Source organism: Rhinoderma darwinii (genome assembly GCF_050947455.1).
Source record: "Rhinoderma darwinii isolate aRhiDar2 chromosome 3 unlocalized genomic scaffold, aRhiDar2.hap1 SUPER_3_unloc_15, whole genome shotgun sequence".
NCBI lineage: Eukaryota > Metazoa > Chordata > Amphibia > Anura > Rhinodermatidae > Rhinoderma > Rhinoderma darwinii.
Window position 1 is genome coordinate 312,683 of NW_027461740.1, and position 18,209 is coordinate 330,891.

Consider the following 18,209-nt stretch of genomic DNA (forward strand, 5'->3'; position numbering starts at 1 on the left):
TCCAGACTTTTATTTTCCTCTTGATAAAAACAAATCAGGTTGGTTGGACAACTTCTGTCCTTAGTAAATCTCTGCTTGCTGTCAATTATAATACTATTTTCTGTCACATACTCCTGTATATAGACCCTTAAATGGACTCTGTCACCAGTTTATCAATTCCCAATTTCCTAACTAGCCTAATAGGCGCTATGATGCTGATAACTACAGTGTGATTTGTTGTTTTTTTTAAAAAAACATTTATTTGCAAAGTTATGAGCATTTATTTATATATACTAATGTAGCTCTAATAGCCAAATAGGAGATGACTCCTTTTTACTCTGGGCAGCTAATGTTTTCTGTATGATGCTGTCCAATCAGCATACAACTTCTCCCCCTTCCCTGTCCAGCAACACAGTGTGATCATATAGTACACTGCGTCCATTCCCGACTGTGTTTTCAACAGGTGATATCTTCGGTTCTGTCACAGCTAGAACTGTGATTTTGGTGTCATATGAAAGAGTAGAATCCAGTCTTTCAAATGCCACCAAATCTGCTTTTTTAGGTGGCCCACAGCCCGAGATATGGCTGTTTGAATTGATCCTCCTTCCCTGTAGCTTGAGTTTCACAATGTGTGTGAAGCAACTTCATGCTGATAGGACAGCATCAGATGCTGAGAGTCAGCTCCACCTCAGGAGAATTGCTGCTGTTACCTCCCAGATGTCTAATAAAGGCTAAATTACATATTTAGAAAATGCTCATAATTTTGCAAATAATAAACATTTTTTTTACTACAAATCACCCTGTAGTTATCAGCAGCAAAGCACCAATTAGACTAGTTAGGAGTTAGGGACCTGATAAACTGGTAACAGAGTCCCTTTAAGAGCTCTTCAAAAGTTTTTCCCACAATGGATGTTAAGCTTACTGGTCTATAATTACTTTGTATTGAACTTACTACTTATAGAAAACTCAATGACATTCATGGGGTCTCTGTCACCAATGAAAAACCCGATAGATTTTTAATTGCCTATAAAGAATTTGATTCATCATATACTTTAGTTATGTAAACTTAAATAATAAACAAGTGAATAAACTAAAGCAACAAATAGCAAGGCACTGCTGAGATTTGAACTCAGGATCTCCTGTTTACTAGACAGGCGCTTTAACCAACTAAGCCACAGCACCAAAGCACTTTTCTTCTCACGGTGTCCTACCACACAGCTCAGTTTAGAGCAAAAGACTGATCTCATATTTTAGGCTAGCCCCTTAGGTGTAGTTGCCAGAAGTCTTAACAGTCAGGGTACATAAGTTGTGATGGGCGAGTGGTTAAGGCGTTGGATTTGAAATCCAATGGGGTCTCCCTGCACAGGTTCAAGTCCTGTTCACAACGTTCTATTTTAAGAAGAGAACTTCCAGAAACATATTAAAGTTTGTCACCTATAGAAAGAGTTATTTTAATTCCATCCTCTTTATCACTGATTAATTACATTAATAATAGTGGTTCCAGCTGTGCCCCTGGCTTACAACTCTGAAAAGCGAGCAATATTTAGAGTATAAATCACTATAACTACAGCATCCCATTTGTCCAGACTTTTATTTTCCTCTTGATAAAAACAAATCAGGTTGGTTGGACAACTTCTGTCCTTAGTAAATCTCTGCTTGCTGTCAATTATAATACTATTTTCTGTCACATACTCCTGTATATAGACCCTTAAATGGACTCTGTCACCAGTTTATCAATTCCCAATTTCCTAACTAGCCTAATAGGCGCTATGATGCTGATAACTACAGTGTGATTTGTTGTTTTTTTTTTAAAAACATTTATTTGCAAAGTTATGAGCATTTATCTATATATACTAATGTAGCTCTAATAGCCAAATAGGAGATGACTCCTTTTTACTCTGGGCAGCTAATGTTTTCTGTATGATGCTGTCCAATCAGCATACAACTTCTCCCCCTTCCCTGTCCAGCAACACAGTGTGATCATATAGTACACTGCGTCCATTCCCGACTGTGTTTTCAACAGGTGATATCTTCGGTTCTGTCACAGCTAGAACTGTGATTTTGGTGTCATATGAAAGAGTAGAATCCAGTCTTTCAAATGCCACCAAATCTGCTTTTTAGGTGGCCCACAGCCCGAGATATGGCTGTTTGAATTGATCCTCCTTCCCTGTAGCTTGAGTTTCACAATGTGTGTGAAGCAACTTCATGCTGATAGGACAGCATCAGATGCTGAGAGTCAGCTCCACCTCAGGAGAATTGCTGCTGTTACCTCCCAGATGTCTAATAAAGGCTAAATTACATATTTAGAAAATGCTCATAATTTTGCAAATAATAAACATTTTTTTTACTACAAATCACCCTGTAGTTATCAGCAGCAAAGCACCAATTAGACTAGTTAGGAGTTAGGGACCTGATAAACTGGTAACAGAGTCCCTTTAAGAGCTCTTCAAAAGTTTTTCCCACAATGGATGTTAAGCTTACTGGTCTATAATTACTTTGTATTGAACTTACTACTTATAGAAAACTCAATGACATTCATGGGGTCTCTGTCACCAATGAAAAACCCGATAGATTTTTAATTGCCTATAAAGAATTTGATTCATCATATACTTTAGTTATGTAAACTTAAATAATAAACAAGTGAATAAACTAAAGCAACAAATAGCAAGGCACTGCTGAGATTTGAACTCAGGATCTCCTGTTTACTAGACAGGCGCTTTAACCAACTAAGCCACTGCACCAAAGCACTTTTCTTCTCACGGTGTCCTACCACACAGCTCAGTTTAGAGCAAAAGACTGATCTCATATTTTAGGCTAGCCCCTTAGGTGTAGTTGCCAGAAGTCTTAACACTCAGGGTACATAAGTTGTGATGGGCGAGTGGTTAAGGCGTTGGATTTGAAATCCAATGGGGTCTCCCTGCACAGGTTCAAGTCCTGTTCACAACGTTCTATTTTAAGAAGAGAACTTCCAGAAACATATTAAAGTTTGTCACCTATAGAAAGAGTTATTTTAATTCCATCCTCTTTATCACTGATTAATTACATTAATAATAGTGGTTCCAGCTGTGCCCCTGGCTTACAACTCTGAAAAGCGAGCAATATTTAGAGTATAAATCACTATAACTACAGCATCCCATTTGTCCAGACTTTTATTTTCCTCTTGATAAAAACAAATCAGGTTGGTTGGACAACTTCTGTCCTTAGTAAATCTCTGCTTGCTGTCAATTATAATACTATTTTCTGTCACATACTCCTGTATATAGACCCTTAAATGGACTCTGTCACCAGTTTATCAATTCCCAATTTCCTAACTAGCCTAATAGGCGCTATGATGCTGATAACTACAGTGTGATTTGTTGTTTTTTTAAAAAAAACATTTATTTGCAAAGTTATGAGCATTTATTTATATATACTAATGTAGCTCTAATAGCCAAATAGGAGATGACTCCTTTTTACTCTGGGCAGCTAATGTTTTCTGTATGATGCTGTCCAATCAGCATACAACTTCTCCCCCTTCCCTGTCCAGCAACACAGTGTGATCATATAGTACACTGCGTCCATTCCCGACTGTGTTTTCAACAGGTGATATCTTCGGTTCTGTCACAGCTAGAACTGTGATTTTGGTGTCATATGAAAGAGTAGAATCCAGTCTTTCAAATGCCACCAAATCTGCTTTTTTAGGTGGCCCACAGCCCGAGATATGGCTGTTTGAATTGATCCTCCTTCCCTGTAGCTTGAGTTTCACAATGTGTGTGAAGCAACTTCATGCTGATAGGACAGCATCAGATACTGAGAGTCAGCTCCACCTCAGGAGAATTGCTGCTGTTACCTCCCAGATGTCTAATAAAGGCTAAATTACATATTTAGAAAATGCTCATAATTTTGCAAATAATAAACATTTTTTTTACTACAAATCACCCTGTAGTTATCAGCAGCAAAGCACCAATTAGACTAGTTAGGAGTTAGGGACCTGATAAACTGGTAACAAAGTCCCTTTAAGAGCTCTTCAAAAGTTTTTCCCACAATGGATGTTAAGCTTACTGGTCTATAATTACTTTGTATTGAACTTACTACTTATAGAAAACTCAATGACATTCATGGGGTCTCTGTCACCAATGAAAAACCCGATAGATTTTTAATTGCCTATAAAGAATTTGATTCATCATATACTTTAGTTATGTAAACTTAAATAATAAACAAGTGAATAAACTAAAGCAACAAATAGCAAGGCACTGCTGAGATTTGAACTCAGGATCTCCTGTTTATTAGACAGGTGCTTTAACCAACTAAGCCACAGCACCAAAGCACTTTTCTTCTCACGGTGTCCTACCACACAGCTCAGTTTAGAGCAAAAGACTGATCTCATATTTTAGGCTAGCCCCTTAGGTGTAGTTGCCAGAAGTCTTAACTGTCAGGGTACATAAGTTGTGATGGCCGAGTGGTTAAGGTGTTGGATTTGAAATCCAATGGGGTCTCCCTGCACAGGTTCAAGTCCTGTTCACAACGTTCTATTTTAAGAAGAGAACTTCCAGAAACATATTAAAGTTTGTCACCTATAGAAAGAGTTATTTTAATTCCATCCTCTTTATCACTGATTAATTACATTAATAATAGTGGTTCCAGCTGTGCCCCTGGCTTACAACTCTGAAAAGCGAGCAATATTTAGAGTATAAATCACTATAACTACAGCATCCCATTTGTCCAGACTTTTATTTTCCTCTTGATAAAAACAAATCAGGTTGCTTGGACAACTTCTGTCCTTAGTAAATCTCTGCTTGCTGTCAATTATAATACTATTTTCTGTCACATACTCGTGTATATAGTCCCTTAAATGGACTCTGTCACCAGTTTATCAATTTCCAATTTCCTAACTAGCCTAATAGGCGCTATGATGCTGATAACTACAGTGTGATTTTTTTTTTTTTTTAAAAAAACGTTTATTTGCAAAGTTATGAGCATTTATTTATATATACTAATGTAGCTCTAATAGCCAAATAGGAGATGACTCCTTTTTACTCTGGGCAGCTAATGTTTTCTGTATGACGCTGTCCAATCAGCATACAACTTCTCCCCCTTCCCTGTCCAGCAACACAGTGTGATCATATAGTACACTGCGTCCATTCCCGACTGTGTTTTCAACAGGTGATATCTTCGGTTCTGTCACAGCTAGAACTGTGATTTTGGTGTCATATGAAAGAGTAGAATCCAGTCTTTCAAATGCCACCAAATCTGCTTTTTTAGGTGGCCCACAGCCCGAGATATGGCTGTTTGAATTGATCCTCCTTCCCTGTAGCTTGAGTTTCACAATGTGTGTGAAGCAACTTTATGCTGATAGGACAGCATCAGATGCTGAGAGTCAGCTCCACCTCAGGAGAATTGCTGCTGTTACCTCCCAAATGTCTAATAAAGGCTAAATTACATATTTAGAAAATGCTCATAATTTTGCAAATAATAAACATTTTTTTTACTACAAATCACCCTGTAGTTATCAGCAGCAAAGCACCAATTAGACTAGTTAGGAGTTAGGGACCTGATAAACTGGTAACAGAGTCCCTTTAAGAGCTCTTCAAAAGTTTTTCCCACAATGGATGTTAAGCTTACTGGTCTATAATTACTTTGTATTGAACTTACTACTTATAGAAAACTCAATGACATTCATGGGGTCTCTGTCACCAATGAAAAACCCGATAGATTTTTAATTGCCTATAAAGAATTTGATTCATCATATACTTTAGTTATGTAAACTTAAATAATAAACAAGTGAATAAACTAAAGCAACAAATAGCAAGGCACTGCTGAGATTTGAACTCAGGATCTCCTGTTTACTAGACAGGCGCTTTAACCAACTAAGCCACAGCACCAAAGCACTTTTCTTCTCACGGTGTCCTACCACACAGCTCAGTTCAGAGCAAAAGACTGATCTCATATTTTAGGCTAGCCCCTTAGGTGTAGTTGCCAGAAGTCTTAACAGTCAGGGTACATAAGTTGTGATGGCCGAGTGGTTAAGGCGTTGGATTTGAAATCCAATGGGGTCTCCCTGCACAGGTTCAAGTCCTGTTCACAACGTTCTGTTTTAAGAAGAGAACTTCCAGAAACATATTAAAGTTTGTCACCTATAGAAAGAGTTATTTTAATTCCATCCTCTTTATCACTGATTAATTACATTAATAATAGTGGTTCCAGCTGTGCCACTGGCTTACAACTCTGAAAAGCGAGCAATATTTAGAGTATAAATCACTATAACTACAGCATCCCATTTGTCCAGACTTTTATTTTCCTCTTGATAAAAACAAATCAGGTTGGTTGGACAACTTCTGTCCTTAGTAAATCTCTGCTTGCTGTCAATTATAATACTATTTTCTGTCACATACTCCTGTATATAGTCCCTTAAAAGGACTCTGTCACCAGTTTATCAATTCCTAATTTCCTAACTAGCCTAATAGGCGCTATGATGCTGATAACTACAGTGTGATTTGTTGTTTTTTTTTAAAAAAACGTTTATTTTCAAAGTAATGAGCATTTATTTATATATACTAATGTAGCTCTAATAGCCAAATAGGAGATGACTCCTTTTTACTCTGGGCAGCTAATGTTTTCTGTATGACGCTGTCCAATCAGCATACAACTTCTCCCCCTTCCCTGTCCAGCAACACAGTGTGATCATATAGTACACTGCGTCCATTCCCGACTGTGTTTTCAACAGGTGATATCTTCGGTTCTGTCACAGCTAGAACTGTGATTTTGGTGTCATATGAAAGAGTAGAATCCAGTCTTTCAAATGCCACCAAATCTGCTTTTTAGGTGGCCCACAGCCCGAGATATGGCTGTTTGAATTGATCCTCCTTCCCTGTAGCTTGAGTTTCACAATGTGTGTGAAGCAACTTCATGCTGATAGGACAGCATCAGATGCTGAGAGTCAGCTCCACCTCAGGAGAATTGCTGCTGTTACCTCCCAGATGTCTAATAAAGGCTAAATTACATATTTAGAAAATGCTCATAATTTTGCAAATAATAAACATTTTTTTTACTACAAATCACCCTGTAGTTATCAGCAGCAAAGCACCAATTAGACTAGTTAGGAGTTAGGGACCTGATAAACTGGTAACAGAGTCCCTTTAAGAGCTCTTCAAAAGTTTTTCCCACAATGGATGTTAAGCTTACTGGTCTATAATTACTTTGTATTGAACTTACTACTTATAGAAAACTCAATGACATTCATGGGGTCTCTGTCACCAATGAAAAACCCGATAGATTTTTAATTGCCTATAAAGAATTTGATTCATCATATACTTTAGTTATGTAAACTTAAATAATAAACAAGTGAATAAACTAAAGCAACAAATAGCAAGGCACTGCTGAGATTTGAACTCAGGATCTCCTGTTTACTAGACAGGCGCTTTAACCAACTAAGCCACAGCACCAAAGCACTTTTCTTCTCACGGTGTCCTACCACACAGCTCAGTTCAGAGCAAAAGACTGATCTCATATTTTAGGCTAGCCCCTTAGGTGTAGTTGCCAGAAGTCTTAACAGTCAGGGTACATAAGTTGTGATGGCCGAGTGGTTAAGGCGTTGGATTTGAAATCCAATGGGGTCTCCCTGCACAGGTTCAAGTCCTGTTCACAACGTTCTGTTTTAAGAAGAGAACTTCCAGAAACATATTAAAGTTTGTCACCTATAGAAAGAGTTATTTTAATTCCATCCTCTTTATCACTGATTAATTACATTAATAATAGTGGTTCCAGCTGTGCCACTGGCTTACAACTCTGAAAAGCGAGCAATATTTAGAGTATAAATCACTATAACTACAGCATCCCATTTGTCCAGACTTTTATTTTCCTCTTGATAAAAACAAATCAGGTTGGTTGGACAACTTCTGTCCTTAGTAAATCTCTGCTTGCTGTCAATTATAATACTATTTTCTGTCACATACTCCTGTATATAGTCCCTTAAAAGGACTCTGTCACCAGTTTATCAATTCCTAATTTCCTAACTAGCCTAATAGGCGCTATGATGCTGATAACTACAGTGTGATTTGTTGTTTTTTTTTAAAAAAACGTTTATTTTCAAAGTAATGAGCATTTATTTATATATACTAATGTAGCTCTAATAGCCAAATAGGAGATGACTCCTTTTTACTCTGGGCAGCTAATGTTTTCTGTATGACGCTGTCCAATCAGCATACAACTTCTCCCCCTTCCCTGTCCAGCAACACAGTGTGATCATATAGTACACTGCGTCCATTCCCGACTGTGTTTTCAACAGGTGATATCTTCGGTTCTGTCACAGCTAGAACTGTGATTTTGGTGTCATATGAAAGAGTAGAATCCAGTCTTTCAAATGCCACCAAATCTGCTTTTTAGGTGGCCCACAGCCCGAGATATGGCTGTTTGAATTGATCCTCCTTCCCTGTAGCTTGAGTTTCACAATGTGTGTGAAGCAACTTCATGCTGATAGGACAGCATCAGATGCTGAGAGTCAGCTCCACCTCAGGAGAATTGCTGCTGTTACCTCCCAGATGTCTAATAAAGGCTAAATTACATATTTAGAAAATGCTCATAATTTTGCAAATAATAAACATTTTTTTTACTACAAATCACCCTGTAGTTATCAGCAGCAAAGCACCAATTAGACTAGTTAGGAGTTAGGGACCTGATAAACTGGTAACAGAGTCCCTTTAAGAGCTCTTCAAAAGTTTTTCCCACAATGGATGTTAAGCTTACTGGTCTATAATTACTTTGTATTGAACTTACTACTTATAGAAAACTCAATGACATTCATGGGGTCTCTGTCACCAATGAAAAACCCGATAGATTTTTAATTGCCTATAAAGAATTTGATTCATCATATACTTTAGTTATGTAAACTTAAATAATAAACAAGTGAATAAACTAAAGCAACAAATAGCAAGGCACTGCTGAGATTTGAACTCAGGATCTCCTGTTTACTAGACAGGCGCTTTAACCAACTAAGCCACAGCACCAAAGCACTTTTCTTCTCACGGTGTCCTACCACACAGCTCAGTTCAGAGCAAAAGACTGATCTCATATTTTAGGCTAGCCCCTTAGGTGTAGTTGCCAGAAGTCTTAACAGTCAGGGTGCATAAGTTGTGATGGCCGAGTGGTTAAGGCGTTGGATTTGAAATCCAATGGGGTCTCCCTGCACAGGTTCAAGTCCTGTTCACAACGTTCTATTTTAAGAAGAGAACTTCCAGAAACATATTAAAGTTTGTCACCTATAGAAAGAGTTATTTTAATTCCATCCTCTTTATCACTGATTAATTACATTAATAATAGTGGTTCCAGCTGTGCCCCTGGCTTACAACTCTGAAAAGCGAGCAATATTTAGAGTATAAATCACTATAACTACAGCATCCCATTTGTCCAGACTTTTATTTTCCTCTTGATAAAAACAAATCAGGTTGGTTGGACAACTTCTGTCCTTAGTAAATCTCTGCTTGCTGTCAATGATAATACTATTTTCTGTCACATACTCCTGTATATAGTCCCTTAAAAGGACTCTGTCACCAGTTTATCAATTCCTAATTTCCTAACTAGCCTAATAGGCGCTATGATGCTGATAACTACAGTGTGATTTGTTGTTTTTTTTTAAAAAAACGTTTATTTGCAAAGTAATGAGCATTTATTTATATATACTAATGTAGCTCTAATAGCCAAATAGGAGATGACTCCTTTTTACTCTGGGCAGCTAATGTTTTCTGTATGACGCTGTCCAATCAGCATACAACTTCTCCCCCTTCCCTGTCCAGCAACACAGTGTGATCATATAGTACACTGCGTCCATTCCCGACTGTGTTTTCAACAGGTGATATCTTCGGTTCTGTCACAGCTAGAACTGTGATTTTGGTGTCATATGAAAGAGTAGAATCCAGTCTTTCAAATGCCACCAAATCTGCTTTTTTAGGTGGCCCACAGCCCGAGATATGGCTGTTTGAATTGATCCTCCTTCCCTGTAGCTTGAGTTTCACAATGTGTGTGAAGCAACTTTATGCTGATAGGACAGCATCAGATGCTGAGAGTCAGCTCCACCTCAGGAGAATTGCTGCTGTTACCTCCCAGATGTCTAATAAAGGCTAAATTACATATTTAGAAAATGCTCATAATTTTGCAAATAATAAACATTTTTTTTACTACAAATCACCCTGTAGTTATCAGCAGCAAAGCACCAATTAGACTAGTTAGGAGTTAGGGACCTGATAAACTGGTAACAGAGTCCCTTTAAGAGCGCTTCAAAAGTTTTTCCCACAATGGATGTTAAGCTTACTGGTCTATAATTACTTTGTATTGAACTTACTACTTATAGAAAACTCAATGACATTCATGGGGTCTCTGTCACCAATGAAAAACCCGATAGATTTTTAATTGCCTATAAAGAATTTGATTCATCATATACTTTAGTTATGTAAACTTAAATAATAAACAAGTGAATAAACTAAAGCAACAAATAGCAAGGCACTGCTGAGATTTGAACTCAGGATCTCCTGTTTACTAGACAGGCGCTTTAACCAACTAAGCCACAGCACCAAAGCACTTTTCTTCTCACGGTGTCCTACCACACAGCTCAGTTCAGAGCAAAAGACTGATCTCATATTTTAGGCTAGCCCCTTAGGTGTAGTTGCCAGAAGTCTTAACAGTCAGGGTACATAAGTTGTGATGGCCGAGTGGTTAAGGCGTTGGATTTGAAATCCAAAGGGGTCTCCCTGCACAAGTTCAAATCCTGTTCACAACGTTCTATTTTAAGAAGAGAACTTCCAGAAACATATTAAAGTTTGTCACCTATAGAAAGAGTTATTTTAATTCCATCCTCTTTATCACTGATTAATTACATTAATAATAGTGGTTCCAGCTGTGCCCCTGGCTTACAACTCTGAAAAGCGAGCAATATTCAGAGTATAAATCACTATAACTACAGCATCCCATTTGTCCAGACTTTTATTTTCCTCTTGATAAAAACAAATCAGGTTGGTTGGACAACTTCTGTCCTTAGTAAATCTCTGCTTGCTGTCAATTATAATACTATTTTCTGTCACATACTCCTGTATATAGTCCCTTAAATGGACTCTGTCACCAGTTTATCAATTCCCAATTTCCTAACTAGCCTAATAGGCGCTATGATGCTGATAACTACAGTGTGATTTGTTGTTTTTTTTTAAAAAAACGTTTATTTGCAGAGTTATGAGCATTTATTTATATATACTAATGTAGCTCTAATAGCCAAATAGGAGATGACTCCTTTTTACTCTGGGCAGCTAATGTTTTCTGTAAGACGCTGTCCAATCAGCATACAACTTCTCCCCCTTCCCTGTCCAGCAACACAGTGTGATCATATAGTACACTGCGTCCATTCCCGACTGTGTTTTCAACAGGTGATATCTTCGGTTCTGTCACAGCTAGAACTGTGATTTTGGTGTCATATGAAAGAGTAGAATCCAGTCTTTCAAATGCCACCAAATCTGCTTTTTAGGTGGCCCACAGCCCGAGATATGGCTGTTTGAATTGATCCTCCTTCCCTGTAGCTTGAGTTTCACAATGTGTGTGAAGCAACTTCATGCTGATAGGACAGCATCAGATGCTGAGAGTGAGCTCCACCTCAGGAGAATTGCTGCTGTTACCTCCCAGATGTCTAATAAGGGCTAAATTACATATTTAGAAAATGCTCATAATTTTGCAAATAATAAACATTTTTTTTACTACAAATCACCCTGTAGTTATCAGCAGCAAAGCACCAATTAGACTAGTTAGGAGTTAGGGACCTGATAAACTGGTAACAGAGTCCCTTTAAGAGCTCTTCAAAAGTTTTTCCCACAATATATGTTAAGCTTACTGGTCTATAATTACTTTGTATTGAACTTACTACTTATAGAAAACTCAATGACATTCATGGGGTCTCTGTCACCAATGAAAAACCCGATAGATTTTTAATTGCCTATAAAGAATTTGATTCATCATATACTTTAGTTATGTAAACTTAAATAATAAACAAGTGAATAAACTAAAGCAACAAATAGCAAGGCACTGCTGAGATTTGAACTCAGGATCTCCTGTTTACTAGACAGGCGCTTTAACCAACTAAGCCACAGCACCAAAGCACTTTTCTTCTCACGGTGTCCTACCACACAGCTCAGTTCAGAGCAAAAGACTGATCTCATATTTTAGGCTAGCCCCTTAGGTGTAGTTGCCAGAAGTCTTAACAGTCAGGGTGCATAAGTTGTGATGGCTGAGTGGTTAAGGCATTGGATTTGAAATCCAATGGGGTCTCCCTGCACAGGTTCAAGTCCTGTTCACAACGTTCTATTTTAAGAAGAGAACTTCCAGAAACATATTAAAGTTTGTCACCTATAGAAAGAGTTATTTTAATTCCATCCTCTTTATCACTGATTAATTACATTAATAATAGTGGTTCCAGCTGTGCCCCTGGCTTACAACTCTGAAAAGCGAGCAATATTTAGAGTATAAATCACTATAACTACAGCATCCCATTTGTCCAGACTTTTATTTTCCTCTTGATAAAAACAAATCAGGTTGGTTGGACAACTTCTGTCCTTAGTAAATCTCTGCTTGCTGTCAATGATAATACTATTTTCTGTCACATACTCCTGTATATAGTCCCTTAAAAGGACTCTGTCACCAGTTTATCAATTCCTAATTTCCTAACTAGCCTAATAGGCGCTATGATGCTGATAACTACAGTGTGATTTGTTGTTTTTTTTTAAAAAAACGTTTATTTGCAAAGTAATGAGCATTTATTTATATATACTAATGTAGCTCTAATAGCCAAATAGGAGATGACTCCTTTTTACTCTGGGCAGCTAATGTTTTCTGTATGACGCTGTCCAATCAGCATACAACTTCTCCCCCTTCCCTGTCCAGCAACACAGTGTGATCATATAGTACACTGCGTCCATTCCCGACTGTGTTTTCAACAGGTGATATCTTCGGTTCTGTCACAGCTAGAACTGTGATTTTGGTGTCATATGAAAGAGTAGAATCCAGTCTTTCAAATGCCACCAAATCTGCTTTTTTAGGTGGCCCACAGCCCGAGATATGGCTGTTTGAATTGATCCTCCTTCCCTGTAGCTTGAGTTTCACAATGTGTGTGAAGCAACTTTATGCTGATAGGACAGCATCAGATGCTGAGAGTCAGCTCCACCTCAGGAGAATTGCTGCTGTTACCTCCCAGATGTCTAATAAAGGCTAAATTACATATTTAGAAAATGCTCATAATTTTGCAAATAATAAACATTTTTTTTACTACAAATCACCCTGTAGTTATCAGCAGCAAAGCACCAATTAGACTAGTTAGGAGTTAGGGACCTGATAAACTGGTAACAGAGTCCCTTTAAGAGCGCTTCAAAAGTTTTTCCCACAATGGATGTTAAGCTTACTGGTCTATAATTACTTTGTATTGAACTTACTACTTATAGAAAACTCAATGACATTCATGGGGTCTCTGTCACCAATGAAAAACCCGATAGATTTTTAATTGCCTATAAAGAATTTGATTCATCATATACTTTAGTTATGTAAACTTAAATAATAAACAAGTGAATAAACTAAAGCAACAAATAGCAAGGCACTGCTGAGATTTGAACTCAGGATCTCCTGTTTACTAGACAGGCGCTTTAACCAACTAAGCCACAGCACCAAAGCACTTTTCTTCTCACGGTGTCCTACCACACAGCTCAGTTCAGAGCAAAAGACTGATCTCATATTTTAGGCTAGCCCCTTAGGTGTAGTTGCCAGAAGTCTTAACAGTCAGGGTACATAAGTTGTGATGGCCGAGTGGTTAAGGCGTTGGATTTGAAATCCAAAGGGGTCTCCCTGCACAAGTTCAAATCCTGTTCACAACGTTCTATTTTAAGAAGAGAACTTCCAGAAACATATTAAAGTTTGTCACCTATAGAAAGAGTTATTTTAATTCCATCCTCTTTATCACTGATTAATTACATTAATAATAGTGGTTCCAGCTGTGCCCCTGGCTTACAACTCTGAAAAGCGAGCAATATTCAGAGTATAAATCACTATAACTACAGCATCCCATTTGTCCAGACTTTTATTTTCCTCTTGATAAAAACAAATCAGGTTGGTTGGACAACTTCTGTCCTTAGTAAATCTCTGCTTGCTGTCAATTATAATACTATTTTCTGTCACATACTCCTGTATATAGTCCCTTAAATGGACTCTGTCACCAGTTTATCAATTCCCAATTTCCTAACTAGCCTAATAGGCGCTATGATGCTGATAACTACAGTGTGATTTGTTGTTTTTTTTTAAAAAAACGTTTATTTGCAGAGTTATGAGCATTTATTTATATATACTAATGTAGCTCTAATAGCCAAATAGGAGATGACTCCTTTTTACTCTGGGCAGCTAATGTTTTCTGTAAGACGCTGTCCAATCAGCATACAACTTCTCCCCCTTCCCTGTCCAGCAACACAGTGTGATCATATAGTACACTGCGTCCATTCCCGACTGTGTTTTCAACAGGTGATATCTTCGGTTCTGTCACAGCTAGAACTGTGATTTTGGTGTCATATGAAAGAGTAGAATCCAGTCTTTCAAATGCCACCAAATCTGCTTTTTAGGTGGCCCACAGCCCGAGATATGGCTGTTTGAATTGATCCTCCTTCCCTGTAGCTTGAGTTTCACAATGTGTGTGAAGCAACTTCATGCTGATAGGACAGCATCAGATGCTGAGAGTGAGCTCCACCTCAGGAGAATTGCTGCTGTTACCTCCCAGATGTCTAATAAGGGTTAAATTACATATTTAGAAAATGCTCATAATTTTGCAAATAATAAACATTTTTTTTACTACAAATCACCCTGTAGTTATCAGCAGCAAAGCACCAATTAGACTAGTTAGGAGTTAGGGACCTGATAAACTGGTAACAGAGTCCCTTTAAGAGCTCTTCAAAAGTTTTTCCCACAATATATGTTAAGCTTACTGGTCTATAATTACTTTGTATTGAACTTACTACTTATAGAAAACTCAATGACATTCATGGGGTCTCTGTCACCAATGAAAAACCCGATAGATTTTTAATTGCCTATAAAGAATTTGATTCATCATATACTTTAGTTATGTAAACTTAAATAATAAACAAGTGAATAAACTAAAGCAACAAATAGCAAGGCACTGCTGAGATTTGAACTCAGGATCTCCTGTTTACTAGACAGGCGCTTTAACCAACTAAGCCACAGCACCAAAGCACTTTTCTTCTCACGGTGTCCTACCACACAGCTCAGTTCAGAGCAAAAGACTGATCTCATATTTTAGGCTAGCCCCTTAGGTGTAGTTGCCAGAAGTCTTAACAGTCAGGGTGCATAAGTTGTGATGGCTGAGTGGTTAAGGCATTGGATTTGAAATCCAATGGGGTCTCCCTGCACAGGTTCAAGTCCTGTTCACAACGTTCTATTTTAAGAAGAGAACTTCCAGAAACATATTAAAGTTTGTCACCTATAGAAAGAGTTATTTTAATTCCATCCTCTTTATCACTGATTAATTACATTAATAATAGTGGTTCCAGCTGTGCCCCTGGCTTACAACTCTGAAAAGCGAGCAATATTTAGAGTATAAATCACTATAACTACAGCATCCCATTTGTCCAGACTTTTATTTTCCTCTTGATAAAAACAAATCAGGTTGGTTGGACAACTTCTGTCCTTAGTAAATCTCTGCTTGCTGTCAATTATAATACTATTTTCTGTCACATACTCCTGTATATAGTCCCTTAAAAGGACTCTGTCACCAGTTTATCAATTCCCAATTTCCTAACTAGCCTAATAGGCGCTATGATGCTGATAACTACAGTGTGATTTTTTTTTTTTTTAAAAAAAACGTTTATTTGCAAAGTTATGAGCATTTATTTATATATACTAATGTAGCTCTAATAGCCAAATAGGAGATGACTCCTTTTTACTCTGGGCAGCTAATGTTTTCTGTATGACGCTGTCCAATCAGCATACAACTTCTCCCCCTTCCCTGTCCAGCAACACAGTGTGATCATATAGTACACTGCGTCCATTCCCGACTGTGTTTTCAACAGGTGATATCTTCGGTTCTGTCACAGCTAGAACTGTGATTTTGGTGTCATATGAAAGAGTAGAATCCAGTCTTTCAAATGCCACCAAATCTGCTTTTTTTAGGTGGCCCACAGCCCGAGCTATGGCTGTTTGAATTGATCCCCCTTCCCTGTAGCTTGAGTTTCACAATGTGTGTGAAGCAACTTCATGCTGATAGGACAGCATCAGATGCTGAGAGTCAGCTCCACCTCAGGAGAATTGCTGCTGTTACCTCCCAGATGTCTAATAAAGGCTAAATTACATATTTAGAAAATGCTCATAATTTTGCAAATAATAAACATTTTTTTTACTACAAATCACCCTGTAGTTATCAGCAGCAAAGCACCAATTAGACTAGTTAGGAGTTAGGGACCTGATAAACTGGTAACAGAGTCCCTTTAAGAGCTCTACAAAAGTTTTTCCCACAATGGATGTTAAGCTTACTGGTCTATAATTACTTTGTATTGAACTTACTACTTATAGAAAACTCAATGACATTCATGGGGTCTCTGTCACCAATGAAAAACCCGATAGATTTTTAATTGCCTATAAAGAATTTGATTCATCATATACTTTAGTTATGTAAACTTAAATAATAAACAAGTGAATAAACTAAAGCAACAAATAGCAAGGCACTGCTGAGATTTGAACTCAGGATCTCCTGTTTACTAGACAGGCGCTTTAACCAACTAAGCCACAGCACCAAAGCACTTTTCTTCTCACGGTGTCCTACCACACAGCTCAGTTCAGAGCAAAAGACTGATCTCATATTTTAGGCTAGCCCCTTAGGTGTAGTTACCAGAAGTCTTAACAGTCAGGGTGCATAAGTTGTGATGGCCGAGTGGTTAAGGCGTTGGATTTGAAATCCAATGGGGTCTCCCTGCACAGGTTCAAGTCCTGTTCACAACGTTCTATTTTAAGAAGAGAACTTCCAGAAACATATTAAAGTTTGTCACCTATAGAAAGAGTTATTTTAATTCCATCCTCTTTATCACTGATTAATTACATTAATAATAGTGGTTCCAGCTGTGCCCCTGGCTTACAACTCTGAAAAGCGAGCAATATTTAGAGTATAAATCACTATAACTACAGCATCCCATTTGTCCAGACTTTTATTTTCCTCTTGATAAAAACAAATCAGGTTGGTTGGACAACTTCTGTCCTTAGTAAATCTCTGCTTGCTGTCAATTATAATACTATTTTCTGTCACATACTCCTGTATATAGTCCCTTAAATGGACTCTGTCACCAGTTTATCAATTCCCAATTTCCTAACTAGCCTAATAGGCGCTATGATGCTGATAACTACAGTGTGATTTTTTTTTTTTTTTTAAAAAAACGTTTATTTGCAAAGTTATGAGCATTTATTTATATATACTAATGTAGCTCTAATAGCCAAATAGGAGATGACTCCTTTTTACTCTGGGCAGCTAATGTTTTCTGTAAGACGCTGTCCAATCAGCATACAACTTCTCCCCCTTCCCTGTCCAGCAACACAGTGTGATCATATAGTACACTGCGTCCATTCCCGACTGTGTTTTCAACAGGTGATATCTTCGGTTCTGTCACAGCTAGAACTGTGATTTTGGTGTCATATGAAAGAGTAGAATCCAGTCTTTCAAATGCCACCAAATCTGCTTTTTTAGGTGGCCCACAGCCCGAGCTATGGCTGTTTGAATTGATCCCCCTTCCCTGTAGCTTGAGTTTCACAATGTGTGTGAAGCAGCTTCATGCTGATAGGACAGCATCAGATGCTGAGAGTCAGCTCCACCTCAGGAGAATTGCTGCTGTTACCTCCCAGATGTCTAATAAAGGCTAAATTACATATTTAGAAAATGCTCATAATTTTGCAAATAATAAACATTTTTTTTACTACAAATCACCCTGTAGTTATCAGCAGCAAAGCACCAATTAGACTAGTTAGGAGTTAGGGACCTGATAAACTGGTAACAGAGTCCCTTTAAGAGCTCTTCAAAAGTTTTTCCCACAATGGATGTTAAGCTTACTGGTCTATAATTACTTTGTATTGAACTTACTACTTATAGAAAACTCAATGACATTCATGGGGTCTCTGTCACCAATGAAAAACCCGATAGATTTTTAATTGCCTATAAAGAATTTGATTCATCATATACTTTAGTTATGTAAACT

General features: G+C 37.8%; 16 non-coding genes across 16 annotated transcripts; 7 read left to right on the forward strand and 9 right to left on the reverse strand.

Annotated features, from left to right (window-relative positions):
* Positions 1–1,087: 1,087 nt before the first annotated feature.
* On the reverse strand, positions 1,088–1,161 carry TRNAT-AGU (transfer RNA threonine (anticodon AGU)). Its single transcript has one exon. It is a non-coding gene; the product is annotated as a tRNA-Thr (tRNA).
* Positions 1,162–4,403: 3,242 nt separating this feature from the next.
* On the forward strand, positions 4,404–4,485 carry TRNAS-UGA (transfer RNA serine (anticodon UGA)). Its single transcript has one exon. It is a non-coding gene; the product is annotated as a tRNA-Ser (tRNA).
* Positions 4,486–5,766: 1,281 nt separating this feature from the next.
* TRNAT-AGU (transfer RNA threonine (anticodon AGU)) lies at positions 5,767–5,840 on the reverse strand. The gene has a single exon. It is a non-coding gene; the product is annotated as a tRNA-Thr (tRNA).
* A 123-nt stretch (positions 5,841–5,963) lies between these two features.
* Positions 5,964–6,045, forward strand: TRNAS-UGA (transfer RNA serine (anticodon UGA)). Its single transcript has one exon. It is a non-coding gene; the product is annotated as a tRNA-Ser (tRNA).
* A 1,281-nt stretch (positions 6,046–7,326) lies between these two features.
* Positions 7,327–7,400, reverse strand: TRNAT-AGU (transfer RNA threonine (anticodon AGU)). The gene has a single exon. It is a non-coding gene; the product is annotated as a tRNA-Thr (tRNA).
* A 123-nt stretch (positions 7,401–7,523) lies between these two features.
* Positions 7,524–7,605, forward strand: TRNAS-UGA (transfer RNA serine (anticodon UGA)). Its single transcript has one exon. It is a non-coding gene; the product is annotated as a tRNA-Ser (tRNA).
* Positions 7,606–8,886: 1,281 nt separating this feature from the next.
* TRNAT-AGU (transfer RNA threonine (anticodon AGU)) lies at positions 8,887–8,960 on the reverse strand. Its single transcript has one exon. It is a non-coding gene; the product is annotated as a tRNA-Thr (tRNA).
* A 123-nt stretch (positions 8,961–9,083) lies between these two features.
* TRNAS-UGA (transfer RNA serine (anticodon UGA)) lies at positions 9,084–9,165 on the forward strand. The gene has a single exon. It is a non-coding gene; the product is annotated as a tRNA-Ser (tRNA).
* Positions 9,166–10,447: 1,282 nt separating this feature from the next.
* Positions 10,448–10,521, reverse strand: TRNAT-AGU (transfer RNA threonine (anticodon AGU)). The gene has a single exon. It is a non-coding gene; the product is annotated as a tRNA-Thr (tRNA).
* A 1,486-nt stretch (positions 10,522–12,007) lies between these two features.
* TRNAT-AGU (transfer RNA threonine (anticodon AGU)) lies at positions 12,008–12,081 on the reverse strand. The gene has a single exon. It is a non-coding gene; the product is annotated as a tRNA-Thr (tRNA).
* Positions 12,082–12,204: 123 nt separating this feature from the next.
* On the forward strand, positions 12,205–12,286 carry TRNAS-UGA (transfer RNA serine (anticodon UGA)). Its single transcript has one exon. It is a non-coding gene; the product is annotated as a tRNA-Ser (tRNA).
* A 1,282-nt stretch (positions 12,287–13,568) lies between these two features.
* On the reverse strand, positions 13,569–13,642 carry TRNAT-AGU (transfer RNA threonine (anticodon AGU)). The gene has a single exon. It is a non-coding gene; the product is annotated as a tRNA-Thr (tRNA).
* Positions 13,643–15,128: 1,486 nt separating this feature from the next.
* TRNAT-AGU (transfer RNA threonine (anticodon AGU)) lies at positions 15,129–15,202 on the reverse strand. The gene has a single exon. It is a non-coding gene; the product is annotated as a tRNA-Thr (tRNA).
* A 123-nt stretch (positions 15,203–15,325) lies between these two features.
* On the forward strand, positions 15,326–15,407 carry TRNAS-UGA (transfer RNA serine (anticodon UGA)). The gene has a single exon. It is a non-coding gene; the product is annotated as a tRNA-Ser (tRNA).
* Positions 15,408–16,689: 1,282 nt separating this feature from the next.
* On the reverse strand, positions 16,690–16,763 carry TRNAT-AGU (transfer RNA threonine (anticodon AGU)). Its single transcript has one exon. It is a non-coding gene; the product is annotated as a tRNA-Thr (tRNA).
* A 123-nt stretch (positions 16,764–16,886) lies between these two features.
* Positions 16,887–16,968, forward strand: TRNAS-UGA (transfer RNA serine (anticodon UGA)). Its single transcript has one exon. It is a non-coding gene; the product is annotated as a tRNA-Ser (tRNA).
* The last annotated feature ends 1,241 nt before the right edge of the window (positions 16,969–18,209 follow it).